Consider the following 6000-nt stretch of genomic DNA (forward strand, 5'->3'; position numbering starts at 1 on the left):
CTCATTATTAGAAGAATCTAATGACAATGTTACCATAGGTGATAATTCAACTTATTCTATCAAAGAAATTGGGAATTGCACCTTGAAATGGAAGTCAAGAATTTCTCCTCATCTCAAAAGAGTACTCTATGTACCAAGAATCAAGAGGAATCTAATCTCTATCACAACACTTGAAGATGATGAACATAAGGTTGCATTCATGGATGATAAAGTAATGACCTCGTCTAAGAACTCTTCATTTAAGAAATCAAAGTTTTATAGAACATATTCAACCCTTAATCCATGAAGTTGTTGATATAATTGAAGTATGACATAGAAGGTTTGGGTATCTAGACTTCAAGGCCTTATAAAATATGGAGAATATGGTTATTGATTTACCTAAGTTGAACAAAAATCATTCAAGCATATGTAAAGAATGTACACTAGATAAGAACCTCAAAAATCCATTTCAAAATAACATTAGAAAAACTAACAATATTTTAGAACTTGTCCACGTAGATTTATGTTGACCTATGTTTGTTCCTTCTCTCAAAGGATTTTTGTACTGCATACTCTTTATGGATGACTTCTCTGGGAAGAAATGGATTTACTTTTTGAAATATAAAGAATCAGAAGAAATCCTTAAAATATTTAAAGAATTCATAAACTTAACTGAAAACCTATTAGGACATAAAATTAAAACTTTTAGGTCTAATAATGGACGGGAATATACTTCAGATGTGTTTAAAGATTTTTATAAAGAAGCAAGAATTAAGATGGTGTATATAGTTTCTTATAATCCTCAACAAAATAGGATAGTAGAAAGGAACGATAGAACAATTATAGAAGAAGCAGGAGCTATGATACTTAATCTAAACTTAGAATTTTATCTTTGGGTAGAAGCCTCATGCACTACTGTCAATGTTCAAAATTGAAGTCCTCACTCCCACCTCAAAGATAAATATCTTGAAGAAGTCTTCTCTAAGGTTAAACCATCTATAAGTCATCTTAGGACATTTTGGTGTATTGTATACATACATGTTCCAAAAGAAAAGAGAACTAAGTTAGAACCTTCAGGAAGGAAAGGAATTTTTTTTGGGTATAGTGAAACTTCCAAAGCATATAGATCTTACATACTTGGTAAGAAAAACATTGAACTTAGTAGGGATGTAATATTTGAAGAAGATTTAGCATTTAAAAGAGCCCTAAGTTCTGAAGATCCTTCACATATAGCTAAGTTTCAAAAGGATAACATTGAAGAAATTGAAGGTGAGATTCAAAACCTTAATCTTGAGGAAACTCAAAATCCTAAGAAAAAAATAGTTTGAGATATTAAGACTATAAAGGAAGAAAAAGACTTCGCTGCACCATGTGGAACCTTTAGAGAGAGGAAAAGACCCAAAATATTTTCTAGCTATGCAACAAACATGAGTAGCTTATCTAAATCTAAACCAACAAATGTTTCAAATGCTATCGAACATATAGCTTGGAAGGATGGCATGATAGAAGAATACCAATCTATTATTAAGAATGATATTTGGGAAATTATTCCAACACCTAAGGGAAAATCTTTTGTGTCATCTAAGTGAATATTTAAGATCAAGCATGTTGCTGATGGTAGCATTGAAAAATAAAAGGCTAGATTCATAGCCAAAGGATTCTCTCAGAAGAACAGAATTGATTATGAAGAAACCTTTGTTGTAGTTTCCAAATACACCTCTATAAGAGCATTCCTAGCTATTGCATCTTTGAAGGAATGGAAATTACATAAGATTGATGTGAAAAAAAACATTTTTGAATGAAAATATTATAGAAAAGGTATATTTGGAACAACGTGAAGGATTTGAAACCCATTATCTAAAAATCTTTGTGTGTAGACTCAAGAAAGCTCTCTATGGGCTTAAATAGGCTCCCAAGGCATGGTATGCAAGAATCGATACATATCTCACCATTTTAGGGTTCTCTAAGAATGAAGTTGATGTTGGGATTTACATGTGGGAAATATACTTATGAGAGGGGGGTGGGGGGGTGAATTAGAAGTACTAAACTTCAACCAATAAAACTTTTATCTTTAAAACATTGCATGCATAAACATATGAAAATAACATGTAAAGTAAATGCATCCTCATAAACACTTGACACAAGATATGATTACCCAAAAATCATCCAATGAGAAGGTAAAACTAGGGTGGGGATGACACCCACAACTCTTCACTACTGCAGCAATAAAGTTCACCTATTAAGGTTACATATTTTTACCATTCTCGTGATCTGCCTTATGAAAGGCCTACCCTACTAAAAGCTTACAAGGATTTTTAGATCCTACCTTGTTAAAATATTTTAACACTCTATCAAAAGTGTACCTGGCTAAAGGATTTACAAAACATTCACTTAGAATGTTATCCTCTTAAAGGCTTTACACAATGGCTATCAAACCAACCTATCTCCATAGGATTTCATTCTACTAATACAATTGTTAGAAAGTATAGGAGAATGTTTGATCTAATTACTTGCAATTTGTTATTGCTGATTTCAGATCCTTGTTCTATCCAATTTGATCCTCAGTGATCTGGTATGAAGTTGTTTGTAGTACTAATACTCTATTCTTCTAACTAATCTACAGTTCTATCCTTCTTCTAAGTCACCTTTAACTTGATCAATTCACACCCTTTTCTTCCTTCAAAATTTGCTAGCATTATCTCCTTGGATGCATTCTCTTTTTGTACACACACACACTCTCTCTCTCTCTCTAAATTATTGGGCTTCAACCTCTTTAAAAAGATTTTGTGACTTAGGGTTAGGTGTGAATCTACAATTGAGATTCATCCATCTTTCCCACTCAAATATTTCCATTTTTTTGATTGGTTACATATTGATTGCATAGGGAATCAAATAGACTCATTCTTATCTTTTAATCCTTTGAGATCTATCCATATGTCAGCTCAAAAATGGTTTACACCTTAGTTTGTGAAGGCACAAACTTTTATGCTGATTCTATGTTACTCGACACTTGTTGATTACTGATGCTCAACATATATTAAATTCTATCATGCTTGACACCTTAACTTTTCTCAACATCTATTCATCACTCAACACTTGAAACTTGTTCGACATTATCTATTTTCTCAGCATCTAAATGATTCACCATTTGTTGAATTTCTGGCTTAGCACATATTGCAACTAAGCATCTATACTACACTCATCATCAACTTAGAAAATTTCTTAAGTGTGTTGAAACTCAATTGTTAAAACCAATCTGAGATCAACAATCTCCCCCTTTCATATGAGTGTCAAAAAAGATTAACTATACATGATGAAACTAATCTCTTTGAGTATAATATACATTCTATTTGACATACATACAAAACTTCAAAATTGTTCAAAATTTTGTGAAGAACTATATAACTCAAAATTTTGTATCTCGCCCTGAGTTGATGTGTCATATCCTTATAACCAAAATATCTCTGAATAGATTGATGTGCCTAAAATGATACTCCTTGTCTTCAATTTTGATACTCTTTATGTGATGTGTTCTATTATGCCCTATTTTGCTCTGTTAGCTCTTCTTCTTTCTTTTGTCAGTTTATTTTATCACTCCACCTTTTATTTTAGCTCCCCTTCTACATGTTTCCCTTGCAGTTTATGTGTCCTCTTGGCTTTACAATTTTTCCTAATGTGCATTTAATTTCTCCCCTTTTTCTTTAATTTCTTCCCCTTTTTGACACTTATGTCAAAGGGCCTTAGACATTGACTAAATATTTTGCCAAGAAGTTGTTGTTCACTTCCATTACAATTCTAAGAGTAGCATCCCAGTTTTGTATTGCAACTTCAAGGGATTTAATTTGGATGGCTATCTCTGCTACAAGGTAAACTAAGCCATGTAATGCAGAAATATTGGGATCTTTCTTTATCACATTCTCTACATAGACTAGTTCCTTTTGAAAAATTTCAATGTGAGGGGTAAGGGAGGCTTGTATTTGCACCAATTTGACTCTTGTGTTAGCCTCTTCTATTGTTAATACAACTAGTTCTTTTTGAGTGTGAAACATTGTGTTAAATTTCTTCTCACTTTGTGTTGGATCCTTAGGTAGTTGCATGCTTGATATCTTTAAGTTCCTCTCCAAGCTCATGATTCTCTGGCTAGTTTCCTATGTGAAAATGGAAGGATCACACAATTTTGAGTCCAATGAGAATATGTTCTCAAGTACTATCTTCACCTTTTCAATTTTCTTAGCTAGTTCTACTTGTGATAGTGCTATCTTACTGGCTATTCTTTCATTCAACTTTGTTTAAAACTTACTTTTTGACCATTCCATCAGTTTTACATTAGTATTATGGTCTTCATTTTGCACCTAGTCCACTATGTTTGAAAGTTTCTCCATAATGGGCTTTTTTTCATTAGTTGCCTTCAAGCTAAATGCATTCAGAAAGATGTCCTTTACTTCAAGTAGTGCTTGCCTCTATTTATACTCATTTTTTAGTATCTCTTGCTTCTTCTTTCCCTTTAGTGCCTCTTGCACTTCATTGATCTAGTCAATGTTCATGGTTTCATAGGCATACATAGGAATGACTATTTCTTCATTTGGTGCAGGGTCTCCATAGTGAAGTACCCTTGCAACCTTTGTAGAGCTCAAGCCTAGTGCTGAAATTTGAAGTGGTATTGCTTCAGTGCTCAATTTTTATGTCATTCTTGTTGGAGTCATGAAAGTTGGAAAATTAACCAATGTTTGAATTGCTTCTTGATCCTTTTATTTTTGGGTCTCCTTCTCCTCTTTTGATCTATCTTTATCAATAATAATTATTTGAGGTGGTGCACCTTGTACTTGTGTAGTAGGAATGGAATTGTCCATCGGTCCTATTTGGCCCTTTGTTGGATCCTTGATAGTTGTAGTGACTTTGACTATGGAGTCAACCTTAGCTGATGTATCTTGTGCATAACTCACTCTTTTGGTTGTCCACTTGTAACTGTAGGGTGACATAAGATGTTTCTTGTGTTTCCATCTTATCCCAAGTCAAATCAAGTACTACTTTTTGCAACTCATCTACATTGACCAACACTGGATAACTGCATAATTAAGATTGTAGAGTTGTTTGGTCAAGGATCTTCTTGAGATCCTCTACAGTAAATAGGTTTATGTTCTAACCAAAATTTTCAAGAACATCCTTTACTTTTATAGTTTCTGTAGGTGTAGAAGCGTCATGTGGTGGACTTGGACTTGGCAATTGTGTGTCTTGCACACTTTTTTATGTTTGCTACTCTTCAGTAGTTACCATATCATCCGTTTGAGTTTCCTTCTCTATTTTATCATATTTCTTCTCTTATTCACCTTCACCTCCTTTTTCATTGTCATCCTTTTCTTCATTTTTTCTCCCTTCAAATGGATCTTCTTCTCCTTATTTTATAGTTGTTAGTCCATAGATTAATTTCCACATTTGAGTGGACTTTTTCACAACATCTTCAATCTTATTTTGAATAATATTAAATACTCTATATTTGGGTGCAAATTTTCTCCCATGTTTCTTATTTGCCTTGGTTATTTTCCCTTTTGTGAGCTCAAGCATTACTCGAACCAATATTGACTCTCTTATTTCTTTCTCCATATTAAAGCAATAATGCCATTTATTTTCAATAATAGAATAAAAATCTTTGGGCATTGAATTTTGCAAGTTCAAGTGGAAGTTTCTTGAACTTTGCCATCATGGAATAGATTGATTCTTCAACCATGTTTTGTTCTTCTGTACTCAACTTACTAAAGTCAATGCTTTTCAAGCTAGATAAGTTTGCATTATCTCTAATATTATCACATATATTTTCTAAATCAGACTTGATGATGTGACTTACTAATGAAGATTTGCTCTGATACCACTAATGAAGGTACGCTTTGATACCACTGACAAAGGGCTACACCACCCTTACCAACTCATAACCAAGAATGCAACAATATGAAGACAATTTTATTATACTTGAAAATCCAATATTAATTACAAAAACATTTTTGCAAGATCTCTCAAGATCCAATC

This window comes from Cupressus sempervirens, chromosome 3 (genome assembly GCF_028749045.1).
Source record: "Cupressus sempervirens isolate cs-2001-9-10 chromosome 3, ASM2874904v1, whole genome shotgun sequence".
Classification (NCBI taxonomy): Eukaryota; Viridiplantae; Streptophyta; class Pinopsida; order Cupressales; family Cupressaceae; genus Cupressus; species Cupressus sempervirens.